At 42.7% G+C, this 21897-nt stretch overlaps 1 protein-coding gene across 2 annotated transcripts in view; it reads right to left on the bottom strand.

Annotated features, from left to right (window-relative positions):
• NDUFAF7 (NADH:ubiquinone oxidoreductase complex assembly factor 7) overlaps positions 1-21897 on the bottom strand; it is a 284953-nt gene that overhangs the window by 114820 nt on the left and 148236 nt on the right. The gene's annotated exons all lie outside the window — the stretch shown is intronic.

Here is a 21897-nt window from a genome sequence, read left to right as displayed (position 1 = left end):
ATTGCGGGGTATTCCAGGGTATGGCAGAGTATTGCAGGGTATTCCAGGGTATGGCAGAGTATTGCGGAGTATGGCGGGGTATTGCAGGGTATGGCAGAGTATGGCGGGGTATTGCAGGGTATGGCAGAGTACTGCGGGGTATTACAGGGTATGGCAGAGTATTGCGGGGTATTGCAGGGTATGGCAGAGTATTGCGGGGTATGGCAGAGTATTGCGGGGTATTCCAGGGTATGGCAGAGTATTGCGGAGTATGGCGGGGTATTGCAGGGTATGGCAGAGTATTGCGGGGTATTGCAGGGTATGGCAGAGTATTGCGGGGTATTGCAGGGTATGGCAGAGTATTGCGGGGTATTGCAGGGTATGGCAGAGTATTGCGGGGTATGGCAGAGTATTGCGGGGTATGGCAGGGTATGGCAGAGTATTGCGGGGTATTGCAGGGTATGGCAGAGTATTGCGGGGTATTCCAGGGTATGGCAGAGTATTGCGGGGTATTCCAGGGTATGGCAGAGTATTGCGGGGTATTCCAGGGTATGGCAGAGTATTGCGGGGTATTCCAGGGTATGGCAGAGTATTGCGGGGTATTCCAGGGTATGGCAGAGTATTGCGGGGTATTCCAGGGTATGGCAGAGTATTGCGGGGTATTCCAGGGTATGGCAGAGTATTGCGGAGTATGGCGGGGTATTGCAGGGTATGGCAGAGTATGGCGGGGTATTGCAGGGTATGGCAGAGTATTGCGGGGTATTGCAGGGTATGGCAGAGTATTGCGGGGTATGGCAGAGTATTGCGGGGTATTGCAGGGTATGGCAGAGTATTGCGGGGTATTGCAGGGTATGGCAGAGTATTGCGGGGTATTCCAGGGTATGGCAGAGTATTGCGGGGTATTCCAGGGTATGGCAGAGTATTGCGGGGTATTCCAGGGTATGGCAGAGTATTGCGGGGTATTCCAGGGTATGGCAGAGTATTGCGGGGTATTCCAGGGTATGGCAGAGTATTGCGGGGTATTCCAGGGTATGGCAGAGTATTGCGGGGTATTCCAGGGTATGGCAGAGTATTGCGGAGTATGGCGGGGTATTGCAGGGTATGGCAGAGTATGGCGGGGTATTGCAGGGTATGGCAGAGTATTGCGGGGTATTGCAGGGTATGGCAGAGTATTGCGGGGTATTGCAGGGTATGGCAGAGTATTGCGGGGTATGGCAGAGTATTGCGGGGTATTCCAGGGTATGGCAGAGTATTGCGGAGTATGGCGGGGTATTGCAGGGTATGGCAGAGTATTGCAGGGTATTGCAGGGTATGGCAGAGTATTGCGGGGTATTGCAGGGTATGGCAGAGTATTGCGGGGTATTGCAGGGTATGGCAGAGTATTGCGGGGTATTGCAGGGTATGGCAGAGTATTGCGGGGTATGGCAGGGTATTGCGGGGTATTGCAGGGTATGGCAGAGTATTGCGGGGTATTGCAGGGTATGGCAGAGTATTGCGGGGTATTCCAGGGTATGGCAGAGTATTGCGGGGTATTCCAGGGTATGGCAGAGTATTGCGGAGTATGGCGGGGTATGGCGGGGTATGGCAGAGTATTGCGGAGTATGGCGGGGTATTGCAGGGTATGGCAGAGTATTGCGGGGTATTGCAGAGTATTGCGGGGTATTGCAGGGTATGGCAGAGTATTGCGGGGTATTGCAGGGTATGGCAGAGTATTGCGGGGTATTGCAGGGTATGGCAGAGTATTGCGGGGTATGGCAGGGTATTGCGGGGTATTGCAGGGTATGGCAGAGTATTGCGGGGTATTGCAGGGTATGGCAGAGTATTGCGGGGTATTCCAGGGTATGGCAGAGTATTGCGGGGTATTCCAGGGTATGGCAGAGTATTGCGGGGTATTCCAGGGTATGGCAGAGTAATGCGGGGTATTCCAGGGTATGGCAGAGTATTGCGGAGTATGGCGGGGTATTGCAGGGTATGGCAGAGTATGGCGGGGTATTGCAGGGTATGGCAGAGTATTGCGGGGTATTCCAGGGTATGGCAGAGTATTGCGGGGTATTCCAGGGTATGGCAGAGTATTGCGGGGTATTCCAGGGTATGGCAGAGTATTGCGGAGTATGGCGGGGTATTGCAGGGTATGGCAGAGTATGGCGGGGTATTGCAGGGTATGGCAGAGTATTGCGGGGTATTCCAGGGTATGGCAGAGTATTGCGGGGTATTCCAGGGTATGGCAGAGTATTGCGGGGTATTCCAGGGTATGGCAGAGTATTGCGGAGTATGGCGGGGTATTGCAGGGTATGGCAGAGTATGGCGGGGTATTGCAGGGTATGGCAGAGTATTGCGGGGTATTCCAGGGTATGGCAGAGTATTGCGGGGTATTCCAGGGTATGGCAGAGTATTGCGGGGTATTCCAGGGTATGGCAGAGTATTGCGGAGTATGGCGGGGTATTGCGGAGTATGGCGGGGTATTGCAGGGTATGGCAGAATATAGCGGAGTATGGCGGGGTATTGCGGAGTATGGCAGGGTATTGCGGAGTATGGCGGGGTATTGCAGGGTATGGCAGAGTATTGCGGGGTATGGCAGAGTATTGCGGGGTATTGCAGGGGTATTGTGGGGCATACCAGAGTACTGTGGGGCATTGCAGAGGGCATTGCAGGGCATGCATAGTAGTGGGGATGGCTGAGCATGGATGGATGGATGTCTCTGTGCAGCGCTGTGGGCACTACACATGCAGCCCACAACGCTGCAGCCATCCATCCATCCCCCTCTCCGCTCACAGTGTACCGATCGGTACACAGAGGGGAGGAGAGGAACCGGCGTCATCAGATGACGCCGGTTTGTTTACATGTGATCGCTCCGTCATTTGACGGAGCGATCACATGGTAAACGGCCGCGATCAGCGGCCATTTACCGGGATCTGTGATGCGACCCGGCGGTCACGGATGCTCTTGAGTGCGCGCCCTAGGGGGCGCGCGAGAGCAGAATTCTGGGAGGACGTCCTAAACAACCGCCCTGGGCCGGTTGTTAAGCGGTTAATTATTAAAAATATATTTATTGAAAATATATATTTAAAAATTTTTTTTTTTTTTATTAAGGATCTAATAATATATGATAATAAACTAGTAGATAATATACACCCCAATGATGGGATTGACAACGCTGACCTTATGAAAGATTGGTACTCCCTCTTTAATAAATGTGAGGGGGAACTACTCCAGAACATCAGTAAAAGGAGACAGTTTAAAATGAGAGCGATCGAACCCATAATCACTGAAATAAAAAACCTACTCCTACCCTTTGTTCATCTTAAAAAATATAAAGACAAGGAAAAAGAATTGCAGGAATCCATCAAAAAATATGATAGTAATATACAAGCCAAAAAACAGAAAAAATTTAAAAGAGACGTTATGGATTATAAAAATTCCAACGTATACAAATGGCAAACACATGGGGAAGACCAAGACGACCAACCAGATGATCCATCAATGGAGGAGGAATCCGATGAACCAATACTAATTCCACCCATGGGCATGATGGGAGATACACCTAGGAAAATGGAAAACCTACCTTACAGCCCAACAAGGCCCATAACTCCCAATACACCAGTGGGAAGAAGGGATACCAGGAGAGAGAACTACCAAGGACCCCCTAATCATAGAACCCCGTCAAATAACAGATATAATATACCCGTACACAACAGGTATTCCCCATTAAGGGATGATTATAGAAGACAATATCCCACGTACAGAAGAAGGTATGGGGGAGATAGGGATTTTCCCTGAGTCACCTATCAGGACAAGCCCCCTGGGAGATGGAGACCTCGCATCCCCTACAGGAACCCCGGATGGAGAGGACAGAATATGTATGGAGGACCGAGGCCGGAAGATCACCACTGGAGCCCGAGAAGGACAGAAGGCCAAAATATACATCAGAGATACGAAACAAACCCACGAACTGGAACCAGGAGGGACTATCAGCAGGAAATGAATACGGGACCCACATACAGGTACATAGAGAGAGAAAACAGACTAGAGGAAGACGAGGAGGCAAGAAGAAGAAAAGGGCCCCGAAATTATTAGGCAAAGGGATTTTTAATCTTAGTAATGTACAGTTTACACAGGAAGAACGAGGAGTGCTGGAATTGGGACTTAAATATGCTCCTGATAAGCCTCTAGATAAATTTGAGGCTTATATCGATCTCCAAAAGTTTCTGAGAAAACTGAACATAAAAAAACACTTTGCAATGAACCCAGGAGAAGCAAGAAGGGAAGACCCAGAGTATATACATACCGAACTTAAAAACAATTCTATATTTAATCCAAAAACCCCAGGGAATCAATGCATTAATGCGTTTAAAAAAATGGCAGAAGAGGATATTAAGGGAATGGGAAAGAGCAAGAAGAGACCAAGTAATATCTGGAAAATCATCAAAGATATAAGTAACAAACATGATGTGGTAATCAGGCCAGCTGATAAAGGGGGAGGTCTGGTCATTTTAAATAAAAAGGACTACCAGGAGGAGATGAATAACCTTTTGAATATAGAAAATACCTACAAGAAACTAACAGGAAACCCCAAGAGAAAATACGAAAAGAAGTTAAAAACGTTTGTGGATAAAAGCAAAACCAAAAGGTATCCTGAACTCTAAAGAGGCTGAATATATGATATCGAACTCGACAAAAACACCAGTGATATATTATACACCTAAAATCCACAAGAGACTGGAGAAACCACCAGGGAGGCCCATCGTTAGTGGGATTAATTCCATCTTCTCCAGACTTGGAGAGTATCTGGACAAATTCCTCAAACCCCTGGTCAAGGAGGGGAAATCTTACTTACGGGATAGTATGCAATTGTTACAAGAGCTCCAAAAGATTAAGGGAGCAGAACAATGGTTGCTGGTGGCGGTAGATATCAATTCTCTGTACACTAGTATTGAGCAAAAGGATGGATTACGGGGAGTTGAAAAAGCAATGCATATGAATACAAGTATGAAGCAGGAACAGATCAGTTACATTCTAGAAGGCTTAAAGTTAGCCATGGAATGCAACTATTTTTGGTACGACAAGAAATACTATGTACAAACAAAGGGTGTCGCAATGGGAGCTCGCTACGCACCAAGCGTAGCTAATCTATTTATGGGAGGACAAGTATATCTACAGTAAGAACATACCCCAGATTAAGATGTATAAAAGGTATATAGATGACCTGATCATCTTATGGGATGGAACACCAGAGAGCCTTACCAAATTCCTTGAGAATTTAAATATCAATAAGTATGGTATCACGTTCACTGGGAAGTGGAGTAATGAAAAGATTGATTACCTGGATCTGGAAATTTTTAAAGTGAGGGACACGCTATCTACCCGCACATTTTTCAAAGCGACGGATCGCAACGGGTATATTCCCACTTCCAGTTGCCATCATTAAAGGGGGAAATCTAATGTCCCCAAAGGACAATTGTTGCGCATACGTCGCAATTGTGATACGCTGGAGGATTTCAGCAATCAGGCTGATATCTTAATTAAAAGATTCCAAGAAAAGGGCTATGATAAGGAAAGACTCCTTAAGCTAAAAGCAGACATCATGAAGATGGACAGAACTTCCCTTTTCTTGAATAAGAATAGAAACAACAACAAGGAAGCTGACATAACGTTTGTCACCGGGTTCAATAGTCAATTCAGAGACTTAGAAAGAATAGTAAGAAAATATTGGCCGATCCTTAAGGAAGATCTTATCCTATCAAAAATCTTACCCGGAAAACCCAAGTTTGTTTACAGGAAGGCACCCAACCTAAGGAATCACCTAGTAAGAAATGTCATAGACCCCCCGCAATCCATTAAAATCTGTCCCGACCTAAAAGGGTTTTTTAGATGTCAGAGGTGCCTACCATGTAGGGTTGCCAAGTGGCAACCCAGAAAGAAGATCACATTTAAATCATGCACCGACCACAAGGAATACCGCATCAACCAACTAATCACATGTCGAAGCACACACGTCACGTACATTGTAGAATGCCCCTGCCACCTCCAGTATGTGGGGAGAACCACCCATCCCCTATTTGTTCAGATTAGGGAACATATTAAAAATATCAGAAAGGGGTTCCCTAATCATAGCTTGTCCAGGCACTTTGATGAGGTCCACCATAGAGATCCCAGTGGACTTATCTTCTATGGCACTGATTCAGTACAAGAACACTGGCGAGGAGGTAATAGAGAAACTCTAATCTCTAGAAATGAAACCAGCTGGATTTACCAGCTAGGATCCCTTGCCCCCAAAGGGTTGAACCTGGACATAGACTTAAACTGTTATATAGCAAATCCCCAAATATCTTCAAACCCCGACACACAAACATGTAGGGGGTGAAAGAGAAAAAAGTTTTTAGATCAATACTGTAGAATTAATATTATACAACACACCCACGTATCCATAATTAATGGAAGTTTGATTAAAACTTTCCGTTCTTGCCGGTTTGTTTCTTGTTTTTGGCTTTTAGGGCCTCTTTTGACCATACCTGCCTTTATCTAATTTGTGTAGGATCATACTATCAGTCACCAATCCTAGTAACCTTAGCAACCCTAGTAACCTTACCATATGTATGGACTTCAGGTACCCTGCTAATCTAAGTGACAATCAATGGACCTAAGTGGCCTGCATATAGATTAATAGGTGTATATGCTTAGGGGTATATGGGCTACCAGGCAGATCTGGCTGCAGGACACATGCTAGGTCGACTCACGTAATATAAGGCACTATGTATATAATTTTATAGTCGTAATCCTTTCTTTAGTACAATAAGTATTGGGTATTTCTAGACCCTTAAAACAAAAAAAAAACGTGCTAATGAGTGTCACAAACAGTAAATGATAACGTTAGTCCCATACAAAGTTGTGTAGTCCCATATAGAAAAGTCCAAAGCAAAAAGAAAGTGGATCTGTCATAAGTGAATGGCGTGAATTTCATCCAAATTTCACGCCATTCACTTATGACAGATTCACTTTCTTTTTGCTTTGGACTTTTCTATATGGGACTACACAACTTTGTATGGGACTAACATTATCATTTACTGTTTGTGACACTCATTAGCGTGGTTTTTTTGTTTTTAAGTTTTGTATTGGTGTGCCTCACTTGTAACCGCAGCTTCTTTGTATCTATTCCAAGCGCAGTTTTTTTCTTTTTATTTCTAGACCCTTATGCATGGTCAGTACATGTGTTAGGATGAACTGTGGCTATTTATGACATCATGTATGTAGTTTTTAGTTGGATTTTTATCCTTATCCCACATTTTTATTATATGATATAATAGAAACTTCTAGGACCCTATGTATGGCTAATATACAGGTTGCGGCCATGGGGTATTTAATAGGATACTCATACCCTCTATATTAGATTAGCACCTAGGTCTTCACCACCCTATGGGTCATACACCCCTGCAACATTATCATAACGGTATTATGCCTACCTGTATGAGAGTTAGTATTAATTTTAGCGTATCCCTCCTTGTATATTATTGGTCCTAATCCTCATCACCACTACAATTCCTATTTTTATAATTATAATATATTATCTACTAGGGGTGCAACGGATCAAAAAACTCACGGTTCGGATCGTTCTCCGGATCAGGAGTCACGGTTCGGAACATTTTCGGATCAACAAAAAAAAAAATCTCCCCCACTGTAATATCCACGTCATCTCCCCCCACTGTAATTTCCACAATCTCCCCACCGTATTATATCCACAATCTCCCCCCACCATAATATCCATGTCATCTCCCCCACTGTAATCTCCCCCCACTGTAATATCCACGTCATCTCCCCCACTGTAATATATCCACATCTCCCCCACTGTAATATCCACGTCATCTCCCCCACTGTAATATATCCACATCTCCCCCACTGTAATATATCCACATCTCCCCCACTGTAATATATCCACATCTCCCCCACTGTAATATATCCACATCTCCCCCACTGTAATATATCCAGTCAACATGTCCCCCACTGTTATATCCAAAATCTCCCCCACTGCAGTGCTGTAATATCCACAGACTCCCCACTGTATACATTATGAGATGAGTATTAGTAAGACTAGTGCTGTTAGTCTTACCTTACAGTTAAGAATAGAAGCCGCCAAGCCAGCCGCCGAACCCACGAGTTGAGAGCGGGGTGATGACGTCAGCACGCAGCTCAGCGCCGCCGGGTGTACCAAGATGGCCGCGGCTCCGGAGCTAGGCCGAAGCCGTGGCCTTTCCTAAGACCTGAGGCCGCAGAGCGCTCCGTGGATCGCGGGTGTGCCGATCTGAACGGGCTGGTCCGTTCAGATCACGGATCGGTGACGATCCGTTGCACCCCTATTATCTACTAGTTTATTATCATATATTATTAGATCCTTAATTAAAAAAAAAAAAATGTAAATATATATTTTCAATAAATATATTTTTAATAATTAATATTCATTAATTTTCATTATCATTAAATTTATCCATTTTTTTAACAGTCTATATATTTTTTTAAATTTTTTTTAGTTTTCCATTTTTTATTTATACTTTTTTATTCATATTTTTTTCATCTTTTTCATTTTCTCACTTCTTAATTTCTAATTAATTTTTTATTTCAATTTTTTATTTCATTTTTTATTTATGTTTTTCTTTTTCTTATGTCATATTTATTTTAAATATCTCATTTATCTTGCTCCTGATAAATGTAGTTTACCAATGGAAATGAAGGGAAATGGATAATGCACATTGACAACATGATTTAACATCTTCATAAAAAGATTAAGATGACGGTTAAATGTATAATGCATAACGTATAATGTGTATTAGAAACCACATCTGTTGTTTTTTCTGACATATAGACCGGCGGCTCTGTTATTTCCACACCCCCCGAACGGTATTATCTCAATTAGGGGAGGTTCCATGGAGTCCGCAGGACTATATCAATGTGTGAAGCGTCGACACCGTCTTTGACCTTGTCCGATGACAAAACGCGTAAGGCTGAGTCACGCTCACACGTCATACCCGGAAGATCTGGCTGGAACGCAAGGCGAGATGCAAGTACGGACTTGCTTCCTGGTCTCATCCTTGCCAGCAGCCGTGTTTGTACTGGGTCTACTGTTTTTAGGAACGGTTATACTTTTAATAAACTGGACATACTTCACCACGGAAGCCCTTTGTTTCCTTTTTTGTAAGCGGAGGATAAAGTAGACCAATGGTGGGGAGATGTGGAGGAGCCCAGCCCTGGAACGCCAGGGGGAGACTCTGATTTGAATTACTGGAGCGATCCCACGGAGTAGCAGAGGACAAGCGGGACACCCACAGAGACATCCATCCCAAGACACCCACTCTTTGCCCAATACCCCTGTGGGGGTGATTGATTCTGGTGAGTGGGGGAATACGGGGGGGGGGGCACTTGGAGTCACCAGTCTGCATGAGCACGGAAGTCACCGTTTTTTATTTTTGGCATCTATAACTGCATGATGGCCGGACTCTGGGTTCTATAGAACTCCGGCTTTTCATATAGAGACTTTCGTCCTGCCCGGTTGCTTTTCACAGAGACTTTATTCTTATACGCAGTCTTATCAGTAATCGCTTAACTGTACATACATTTGCTTGTATAGAGTTAGTTTTTACATCGCACAAATTCCATTGGGGCTTATATGACAACACGGAGTGACAGGAATTTACTGCCCTTTTAACAATGCACATGGGAGTTATTACACAAGTTGCTGATATGTTATAATTAACAATTATTGTTATCCACTACTGTTGCTGTTAGCCCCAAAGAGGGTGTTACACTGCCACAAACAATTTTTTAGTTTTTGCAATTAGTGTGTTTACTGTAAATTTATTTCACTCCTCGTTTTACACGGGATTTTCCATCACATCTATACACTACAGAGGATTTGCACGTACATTTTTAGTGGGTTTATTTTTATTTTTATTATTTATTATCTATTACTTCTTATTCACTCTCACACATACGTATGGCTTTGCTTAGCCAGTGGACAAATCACAGGTTCAATTCACTTTCATGCATGTTTATGGTACTTAACTTTGTATATGTTTTTGCATAGAAATTGCATGATCACTTTTAGTGGGTTTACAAACTCTATGAATATTACTATTATTTTTTAACCATTTAAATACTGCTAATAGGGCAGCGCCAATTTCCCCAACTTCTTTTTATATATGTTAATTAGCTCCCAGTGGGAATTAATTAGGGGGGAGGCTGCAGCCCTTTTGTTTTTCCTGAGCACTGACTTTTAATTTAACAGAAAACCTGTGTAGGTTAGGAGAATGACCAACCATCACCCAGTGTAGAAAAGGAATGAAACTGGATTAAAACTTGTTGCATAGAAACATTGTGCAATGCCCAAGAAGTAACAAGGAGTTAAAGAAAAAATAAATATATATATAGCTAGAAAGACACAGTAATCAAACTATCGAGTGTTTACCTTGTATTACCGCATGACATCATAGTCCAAATAAGGAGTGCAGTGTGCCAAACGTGTGCAGCTAGGAGGACTATCTAAACCAAGTGGGGGTATTTATGCATCCGACAGGGCCGCGGGCCCCTCCCAGCATCATGCAGGCGTGATGGGCGATGAGAGGCATCCCCGCCCGAGCGGCAGCTGCCGCCAGAGATTGGCACCAAAACGCCCCCTCATGGATCAGCCAGAGTGTGGAAACAAACACGCGCCTAACAAGCACTAGGATGCCAGAGGATGACGTCACACATGCGGCGTAAGGCCGATGCAGATCAGGAAACTGCCTGCTCGATCACCCACACCCAAAGGGCAGTCAGGGGGGTAAGGAGTGGGTGCCTGGTTCGCATTGCAGCTCCCGGGTGCTATGCAAAGCCAGCCCACATGAAACAACCCACCCAGATCTTGAATAGAATAGCTACTATATGGATGTAAAACAAGGTGCTAGACTTGTTAATAACAGACTGTGTATGTCCAGTATGTACAGACCAAGAGACAAGGCTTATTCCATAGTCCTAAATGGGTACTGGCTTTACTCATCTATGGCAGAAGCACCATCTTATCCATCACGGTTATACACCATTTATTTTATAGATACTTTTGGGGTGATCGGGTGGGCAGTTTCCTGATTCGCATTGGCGCTACACCTTACGTGTAACGTCATCCTCGGGCGTCCAAGTGCTGGTGTATGTTTGTTTCCACTCTCTGGCTGATCCAGGAGAGGGGTGTTTTGGCACCCATCTCTGGTGGGGATACCTCTCATCACCCATCACGCCAGCATGACACTGGGAGGGGCACGCGGTCCTGTCGGATGCATAAAATACCCCCACTTGGATTAGATAGCAGATGACACACCATATTTGGACTATGATGTCAGGAGGTGGGACGGCATCTATTCCTAAAGACAAGATGGCCAGCCCTGGATTTTTGGAGAGCTGGAGGCTGATTTGTTCTAGAATTTTAAAAATGTCAGACCAAAAGGTTTGCAGGATTGGGCAGGCCCAAAATATATGCATCGAGCCTCTATTTCCACATTGTCTCCAACAGAGTGGAGATGATTGGGGGATTAAAACCAGCTAGTCTTGTAGGTGTTAAATACCACCATAGAAGTATTTTTTGGGAGAGTTTCCATAAATTAATGCTCTTGGTGGCTACATATATAGCTGTGAGTGATGTTTGCCATTGTTCAGGCATGTTATTAAGTCTATTTGCCATGTTTTCATAGAGGGGTTTTGGTGAATATTGAATTTTTATTTAGGAAATTGTAAAATAATGAAATGCCTTTGATTGAGGTATTAGGGTTTGTGAAATATAAAAATACCCTTCAAGGCAGTGTAACGGAGGGGTTAGTGATGGATGCTAATAGGTGTGAGATTTGGTTATAGGTGTACTGATCATTGAGTTCTAGTTCGTGTTCGATCTGAACTGGTCTAAAGGTTTTAAGTGATGGGCCTATTTGGATGTCCTCTACTGTTGTAATGCCTTTGGATTCCCAGTGTCTTACTTTTAAGTTTAGGATTAACAGTTGTAGGCTAGAGATAGGTAGGGGAATGGACTTGGAAGCTGTATCAACTATAGGATTATTCAAAAGTAACTTCCAAGCTTGGAGTGAAGCTCTCATAGTGGGTGATATTGCAAGGGGGTAATGAAGCATGAATCCATTGGCTAGTAATAGGTCTTATAGTTTTGTATTAGGACATTGGTATTTCTCTATTTCATGCCATCTTGAGTTGTGGTTTTGTGGAAACCAATGGTTCAATTGGGCGAGAATAGCCGCTACATAGTAGTCCTTAAATTAGAGCATGCTCTACCCCTCCCACTCTCCTGGATTTAGTCAGTTTTTTGAAAGCACATCTAGCTTTCTTTCCTTGCCATAAGAATTGATATATTATAGATTGAGCTTTAGAAAAGAAAATTTTGGGGACCGGGATGGGAAGGGTTCTGAATAGGTAAATAAATTGGGGTAACAGTATAATTTTGAAAGCAGCCAATCGTCCAGACCAGGTCAATTCTGTCTTGGTTATGTCATGTAGTTTAGAATTAAGTTTATGGAGAAAGGATGTATAATTTCCGTCTATCAATTGGTCTACGGTTGCTGTCAATGTTATGCCTAGGTATTTTATTCCCCCAGTACTCCAAGTATATGGGTATTGCAATCTAAGCTTAGTTCTCATAGAAGCATCTATTCCTAAACCAAATATGTGAGATTTGCTTTCATTGACCTTGTAATAAGATATAAAGTGATTTAACAGATCTAAAGCTTCATGTGCTGCAGCCAGGGAGGAGTCCACTTCTGTCAAGATCATAATAATGTCGTCAGCGAATAGGCTAATGGAATGCATATTATCGCCTACTGGGAAACCTTTATTATCTGCATGAGTTCTAATGTAAATGGCTAAGGGTTTCATCAAGAAGTTGAATATTAAAGGGGAAAATGGACACCCTTGCCTTGTTCCATTAGATATAGTAAATTGGGAAGATAGAATACTGGACAGGTATACTCGGGCTGATGGTTTGGAATATAAAGCCACGATGGCTGTTAGGATATTGCCAACAAAGCCAAATGATTCCAATACTTTGGCCAAATATAGCCAGTGTATACGATCAAAGGCCTTCTCTGCATCCGTCAGGAGCATAGAAGGCCTTCGCTGCACCCCCGCCACGTGAATAACATTCACCAGTCTTTGGGTAGCGTCTGAAGTTTACCTATTTTTGGTAAAGTCTGTTTGGTCAGGGTGTATGAGTGTGGGTAGTATGTTAACCTCTTCCCGACCAGCCGCCGCAGTTGTACTGCGGCAGGTAGGCTCCCCTGGGCGAAATGACGTTACCTTACGTCGGTTCACTTTTGACTACTTATGACGAAACGCATCTGGGAGGGACGTGCTGACGTCACCACGTCGCCCTGTTGAGGACGGGAGTTTGTCTGAGTGCCGGCCGGCATCGCTTTTTATACTTCGGTTTTATTGTAAGTGTTATTTTGATATAATAAATTTTAGTTCGATACAGTATCACATTATTGGCTGCTTCTTTATACATTATGCACTGCTGAGCTCGGGATATGGATGCCAGGACGTATCTACGCTGCTCCTGTCAGGAAGTTCGGTCTGTGTTTTTGATAGTCTGCTCACTTAAAGTTGACATCTGGTAAGCAGGATTTTTATGAGGTTCGCTGTACTTTTTAGAACCTCTTTGCAACCTTTTTTTGGTGGATAGTCTGTGGTTGTGCGGAATCTGCTCACATTGAAATTGCCATCTGGTAAGCAGGATTTTTATGTAGTTTGCTGCACCTTCTGGTACTTCTTTCCAACCTTTCATCTGGGGGATAGCTATATGCTCACTTGTTTATAAAATCTGGTAAGCAGATTCTTTGTAAGGTTTACGCACTATCTTCCCTTATTGGGGATTATACACGTTATTGCATGATTGCATGTCACTCACATAATGATCCTATGTGTGTTTACATACACTGGGTGTTCCTATGAGTATATATGATTTTGTCTTTTGTTGAGTGCTGCACAATTTTTTCTTTTTTTGGATTTCAAATTTTTGTCAGTATTAAGCTTAAGCTATGTTTTTCAAAATATTTTCTGGGTAATCCTTCGTGGATCTGAATACACGGTACGAGTGTGACCTATCTTGTTTCATTGGGATCGTTTTCCACAAAGGCCCAGGCTGGGTTTTAAGCCACTTACCTGTTTGGCTTACTTTCTGGTAAGCATTTCACCACATAGATTTGTTTCATTTGAATTTTCACCCAACATATGAAAATTGAAGAACTTCACGTTATTCACTGCGTGATTGTTGGACAATCCTTTGTATAGGACTATATATTTTCACTAAATTTGATTATCAATTTTTGTAATATTTTTTTCAGCGCGGTTTTTTTATTTCTTATTTTTGGTAAAGTCTGTTTGGTCGGGGTGTATGAGTGTGGGTAGTATGTTAACCTCTTCCCGACCAGCCGCCGCAGTTGTACTGCGGCAGGTAGGCTCCCCTGGGCGAAATGACGTTACCTTACGTCAGTTCACTTTTGACTACTAGAGGGCACATGACCACCGGGCACCCGGGATCCCTCCACACAGAGGCAGAACGGAGATCTGTCAATGTAAACAGACAGATCTCCATGCTGTCAGGGGTGAGGAGAGCGGTCTTATGTTCATACCAACGATCGGTCTCCTAACTAAGGCAGTCCCCCCCCCCAGTTAGAATCACTCCCTAGGACAAACAATTAACTCCTTGATCGCCCCATGTTAACCCCTTCCCTGCCAGTGACATTTACACAATAATTAGTGCATTTTTATAGCACTGATCACTGTATAAATGGCAATGGTCCCAAAAAATGCCTGATCTGTCCGCCATAATGTTGCAGTCCCAATAAAAATCACTGATCACCGCCATTACTAGTAAAACAAAATAAAATAATAAAAATGCCATAAATCTTTCCCCTATTTTGTAGATGCTATAACTTTTGCGCAAACCAATCAATATACGCTTATTGCGCTTTTTATTACCAAAAATATGTAGAAGAATACATATCGGCCTAAAGTGAGGAAAAAAATTGCTTTTTTTAAAAAAAAATTGGGGATATTTATTATAGCAAAAAGTACAAAATATTATGTTTTTTTTTAAATTGTCGCTCTTTTTTTGTTTATTGCACAAAAAATAAAAACCACAGGGATGATCAAATACCACCAAAAAGAAAGCTCTATTTGTGGGAAAAACATCGATTTTGTTTGGGAACAACGTTGCTCGGCCGTGCAATTGTCAGTTAAAGCGATGCAATGCCGTTCCGCAAAAAATGGCCTGGTCATTGAGCAGCCAAATCTTCCGGGGCTGAAGGGGTTAACAAGGTGTAAGGCTATTAATTTTGCATAGAGTTTTTAATCTATGTTTATTAGTGACATTGGCCTAAAATTTGAAGTAGAATTGGATTCCTTTCCTGGTTTGGGCAAAGTTACAATCAGAGCTTCAACCATTTCAGGTGGGAAAGAAACAGCAGCGGTGTTGAAAATTTGGTTTGGATATGGGGACAACACAGCCTTAAATTCCTTGTAGTATTCCCTATTGAAACCATCAGGACTTGGTGATTTGTTCAGAGGGAGGGATTGTCCGACTCGTTAAATGGTAGGTTTAGAGATTGAAGCTGAGTTGGTGACAGTTTCGGTTTGGATAATGCCGCTAGAAATTGGTTAATTGCTTCTGGAGTTTGTTGGTGTGTTGTTGGGTCATCTTTTAAGTTATATAATGTAATGCTGCGTACACACGAGCAGACTTTCCAGCTGACTTGGTCCGGCGGACCGGACTCCGTCGGACAATTCGATCTCCCACTTTTTCCATCTAACCATAGAAAATCTGCAGATAAACTATAGGTGTATGGCCAGCTTAAGGAACTAATGTAGACCATCCGGTCCTATTCATGCGTGAGATTTGCCATTTTTTGCCGTAACTTTTTTCAACTCTTGTTTAATTTGACGTGGGGTGCTGGTGGTAGTGCTTTCATTGTCTGGATCAAGAAGGATGCCCCATTCCTTCAAGAGAGCAATCCCCTTTTCTAAGGAGGTTACTGCATAGGTATCACCATCACCATCTTTGGGGATGGTAATTTTTGTTGAGTAGCCCCATCTGTATGCGATTTTATGATTTCCCAATACCTTGGTCACAGCGTTTAAGCTTTTCCTTTTCTGAAGATCAGCAAAAAATTGCAAGCTTTGGTACTGTGAGGGAATTTGTTCTTGCTTCCTCATAATCCACATAAGATGCTCTTGGAAAAAAATGTAAACGAAGAAGCACATCACTGGGTATTTGGTGGCGGTGAAGCCTGTCAATAGTAACGTCTAAGTCTGTGAGACTTGGTAGGAGAGATTTAAACATTGTCGCTGCATAGAGACCCAGGTCGGATTGCTGCACTGATTCAGGGATCCCCCTTATTTTCAGATTGCTCCTGCTCGACCCACCTCCATATCTGCCAGCTTTGCCTTAATCCACTCATTTTCACCCTCCCTCTCATCATGGGCATCTATTAGAACATTTATGGTGGAGGCGTATTCCTCCATTTTTGCCTCAATGTGATCCACTCTATTCCCCACTTCTTGTATGTCTTTATTGAATCGGTGCACACAAGCGGCTATATCGGTTTGGATTGTGCTCCGCAGAAACATGTCTTTTAGAACAGTATCCAGCACAGGTTGATTTTGTGTGGGGAAGGATTCAATGGACTCCAGCATCTCCTATGTGTCCTCCGCAGAATCTGGAGCAGGGCTCACCGCCGGGCTCAATCCAGCCTAGATTTTGACTTGGCCAGGCTGCTAGATGATGGATTGGGAGGACAGGAGTGCTGGCTAGTGGGGGAGCTGTTGTTGGAAGGAGGATTGCCTTTTTTTCTGATGAGGCTGCCGGGGGTGAGTAGGACTCAGTGCCATCTTGCCTACCTCCACACATGGTTCAGTCAGAAGAAGTCCGTCAGGCACTGGGGCTTCCGATTGTTTCACCATTTTTTTTTAACATGGCCCCAGAGCTGTCCCATTGAGGAATCAGGGTGTATGTCACCTCGGATGGGCTGCTTTGTGCCGCTGTGTCCCTGTATCGCCGAGGCTCCGGGATTATGCGACCATCCGGCTTCAGCGATAGGCCACGCCCCCAAAATTTTGCTATTTTAACTGACCCCATGACACGGAATATATTGTCTTGCATTACGGGCAACTATAATGTGTGATGATGTTATTCACGTATATGTATAAACTGCAACTTGTCTACGGCGTGTGTATGTATCTATGAAATTACCAATACCAATGAATGTACCTATGGTTATGTGCTATGTTACTTTGCTTATGTAAATAAACATGTCAATACATCTTTTACTCAGTTGGTTGTCACTTGCCTCATTTAAAGTCCCAAACCCCCTCAATTATTTTCAGATCTCCAATACAGAAGGCGAGCCAGGAGAAGGAGCCCAAGGTGCAGCTACATTTCCTGGTCAACCAAACATCAAATGACACGGCTAATCTAGTCAGTGGAAGTGGAACAGATATCTTTACACATATGGATTATGCAATATTACTGCCAATGTGGACTTTAGATGAGACACAATATTATACTTATCTATGCTTGGCCTGTGTAGCAGCCAGATGCAAGGATATTGTCAAACAGACTTGTCATGATAGAGGCTACAAAGAGACAATTGTCCAAACACACACAACAAAACAAGTTTAGCGCTGTCCCCACTATACCTATTCCAACAGTAAACAGTCTTTATGTATATTCCTCGCTTAAGGTGTTGCAGCTCTCCCAAAAGTCCACTGGGTGGTAGACATGATTCTGAAAATATATAAAAACAAGAGAGAGCGCACACCAGCCCTAGTGTGTTATCGTTTAATAGATGAAAATAAGTGTATAAAAAACGAGGGTTGCACTCACAAACATCCAGCGTTAAATGGCATAAACAGCTCCATAATAGCCTCCTCTCCTGGTCTGTAGGGATCAGTTAGCTCACAGCAACTAGCAGCGTGGTAAAGTATTCCAGTAAGCACAGACAGCCTGCTTGCTTGTAACACACACCGCCCAAAGCACTCACACGGACCAGCCGGCGCTGCCTGGCGTCACTCGTGGCCAGGGAGGGGATGCACAGTGATGCAGCTGACTCCTCTCGTAAGCTTCACATAAGTACTTTTTAAATAAGTTTTGATTACATATGACAAGAATTCTTTTTATTTAGATTTACATTAAAGATAGAGAATTAGCACTATGTTTATTTGCACTAAACACAATTTTAGGATGCTGTTGCTATATAACCCCCTCCGTCTTGTAGATAACTCTTGCTGTGTACTCCGTGCTCCTGGTCTGTTATAATGCCATTGGTTCATAGATAGGAGGGGCAGGGGGTTTGAGCATATATTATCACTAGAGGAGATGAGGGCGTTACCTGAAGGAGGCCACGCCTCCGAAACATGTTGTCCTAGCAATTGCATGAAGCTTACGAGAGGAGTCAGCTGCATCACTGTGCATCCCCTCCCTGGCCACGAGTGACGTCAGGCAGCACTGGCTGGTCTGTGCGAGTGCTTTGGGCGGTGTGTGTTACAAGCAAGCAGGCGGTCTGTGCTTACTGGAATACTTTACCACGCTGCTAGTTGCTGTGAGCTAACTGATCCCTACAGACCAGGAGAGGAGGCTATTATGGAGCTGTTTATGCCATTTAACGCTGAATGTTTGTGAGTGCAACTCTCGTTTTTTATACTCTTATCTTCATTTATTAAACGATAACACACTAGGGCTGGCGTGCGCTCTCTCTTGTTTTTATATATTTACAAAGAGACAATTAACTTTTTCTGTCTACTGGCAAAACATTTATAATACACAAATAATGTGATGGGACACTGGAGCTTGTAATACAAAAGGATTACGCACAAAAAATTATTCCCCAGCATAAAATCAAAATATGTCTATCACAGTTTCCTGTGCATATTTATTGACTGCACCTCGGGATGCACCACAAAGAGTGTATGACAAGTTTGCACTGTACAAAGACTTATCTCTATACCATTTGATAAAGCTGTAGATGTACATTTGTACTCTTAGCTATATGGAGATAACATCTATGATGGTGTGTGCATTTGATTTAACATTGTATAGCTGGATTCCTAAAACTGATGCGGAATAATGAGGACGCAAGTAAAAAAATCTTATTGTGAAATGCACTTTTGGGGATATACTGTTTGAGAGTGGGGGTACCCCAAATTTGTTTGCTGGCTTTAAAGGATGATCTGTCATATTTTATGGTATGAAGGAACAAACATGTGATTTATCTTTCTATAAAAAAATGTTTAACCGCTTCCCGACCCGCTCACGTATTTTTACCGGGGCAGAATGGCACCCCTGCGTGAAACCCCGTACAGGTACGGTGTGCCCTTTAAGAGCAGCAGAGGGCGTGCGCCCACTGCACGTGGCCAGCAATCGTGGCCGGCCATGCGCAATTGCGTGCACGAGAGCCAGTATGGGGCTTTGTGGGTGTAAATCCACAAATCCCTGTTCTGTCAGGGGAGAGGAGATATGTCGTTTGTTCCTACCAAGTAGGAATAATGATATGTCTCCACACTTGGTCAGTCCTATCCCCATACAGTTAGAACACACATTTAACCCCGTGATCGCCCCCTAGTGTTAACCCCTTCCCTACCAGTGACATTTATACAGTAATCAGTGCATATTTATAGCACTGATCGCTGTATAAAGGTCAATGGTCCCAAAAATGTGTCAAAAGTGTCCGATCTGTCCATCGCAATACCGCTAACAAAAAAAAAAAAAAAAAAAAAAAAAATTGCAGATTACCGCCATTACTAGTAGAAAAAAAATAATAAAAATGCCATAAATCATTCCCATAGTTTGTAGATGCTATAACTTTTGCGCAAACCAATCAATATATGCTTGTTGCGATTTTTTTACCACAAATATGTAGAAGAATACATATCGGCCTAAACTGATGAAGAAATTTTTTTTTTTTTTTTTTAAATTGGGGGGTAATTATTATAGCAAAAAGTTAAACATTTTAAAAAGTTTCAAAATTGTCGCTTTTTTTTGTTTATAGCACAAAAATTAAAAACCGCAGAGGTGATCAAATACCCCCAAAAGAAAGCTCTATAGGGGGTAAAATCTTACGGGGCTGAAGTGGTTAATATTTGATTTCAATTGTTTGTGAGTGCACTATATTCCATAGTTACAGTCTTGCAGTTTTCATTCAGTTTACTCACATTTCTGGCACAGATTCGACTGGTGTTCTAACATAATGTTTACCTATGGTGTGCAGTAGAGTCATATAGACTTCAATAGGACTAGGAGACTGATCTGTCTCCCAACCCCATAAAGGTCTATGAGGTTCTACTGCACATGTGTAGAAAGAGGGGCCCGGACCCAGTGTTTAATGACAGTGCTACTAATCTCCTCTAACCTCCAGCATTCTCCACAAATATCAGAAACAAGCTCCCAGCGCAGAAAGTCTCCCAACATTAATAACTTATTTGCGACTTACTTCAGTAGATCATGTGACATGAAGCTTACTTAAATATGATATTTTTGAAGAGAGACTTCATGTGCTGGAAGCCGATTGCTGATATTTGCAAAGATCATTGCAGATTAGAGGAAAACAGCAGGTAGGTAAAACCAGAAGCATCACCATTTAAATGTAGACCAGCACCATCCAGAGCAACCATACTCAGTGCGAAGCACATCTAGAATGGTCCCTGCAGCAGATGAGTGTGTTGTAATCGGACATGGTCTTCTAATTCTTCACCCTGTCAGCTCACACCACCTAGCAGTTTCTGCTGTGGCGTACACAACTGAAATCTCTTGCTTGGAAGATCACCCCACCAATCCCTCCTAACCCAACAGGACTTAATTTAGATTCACAGGTGATAGCTCCTCGCAGAAGAACCACGCACCATAGCATCTGCAACCACCCCCCTCAAGACTGCTACATCAGCACCTCCCACCGCTGGGATTGCAATCCATTCCTTACCACCAAAAATCTAAGAAATAATAACTCTCTAAACCAAATGAAAATGTTCTAAACATAAGCTAAAATCTCATACAATAGTATTAACAGTTTTTCTCAGGCAAAATGGGAAAAACTGTTGATCATTATATGCGACAACTAGAAGAAAAACTGTATGTCAGACTTTACTGGCAGAGTACACGTCAAAAAAAAAAAAAAAAAACAAATTTTATTAAAACAGCAATAATATAAAAGATTTCTTGGGTATACATACCAATAAGAACAGTACTATCTGCCATATATTGTATATTAACCAAGAGCAGAACATCATTATATATACAGTGATGCAGGCAAGTTTGCCGAAGATTACATTAATATGCTACAACTATTATTTTCAGCAAAGACAGCCAGTGGGAGCTGAAAATAACAGCTGCATGGTTGAAAATAACACAAGCATTACATCTTATATATAAAATATTTACAACAATGTGAGGGGTGTACTCACTTTTGTGAGCTACTGTATAAAAAAGAAATTCTCATTAAAAAAATTGAGGCTGATACACTAAAGTATAACAAAAAAATAGATATTTGGGGGAATCCACCAATTATTACAGGTGCCTTACCCTCAATATAGGTGGGTGTTGGCACAGATAATCAGAACAAACAAAACAGAAACAAAGACGACGTGGCAAAGACACCAACGGCTACCCTGTACCAAAAATAGGAAAAATTTTATTTTTATTTTTTATCAAAACACCAGTTTGCATTAGACCTGACAGCAGACCCCTGGTCAAATCCCTGAATACCCTCTAACACCCTAGTCCCTAAGGCTTATCATTATACAATATATTGTACCATATCTACTATATATACTAGAAACTTGTTGCTCAGCCTTTGCAGTCTTCCATTGCTTACCATTTTCTAATTGCATGCAGTCTATCAGCTCTGACGCATATCAATA

The sequence above is a fragment of the Aquarana catesbeiana genome, linkage group LG04, assembly GCF_042186555.1.
Source record: "Aquarana catesbeiana isolate 2022-GZ linkage group LG04, ASM4218655v1, whole genome shotgun sequence".
NCBI classification, from domain to species: Eukaryota; Metazoa; Chordata; class Amphibia; order Anura; family Ranidae; genus Aquarana; species Aquarana catesbeiana.
This window is presented reverse-complemented; position numbering and strand designations above follow the sequence as displayed.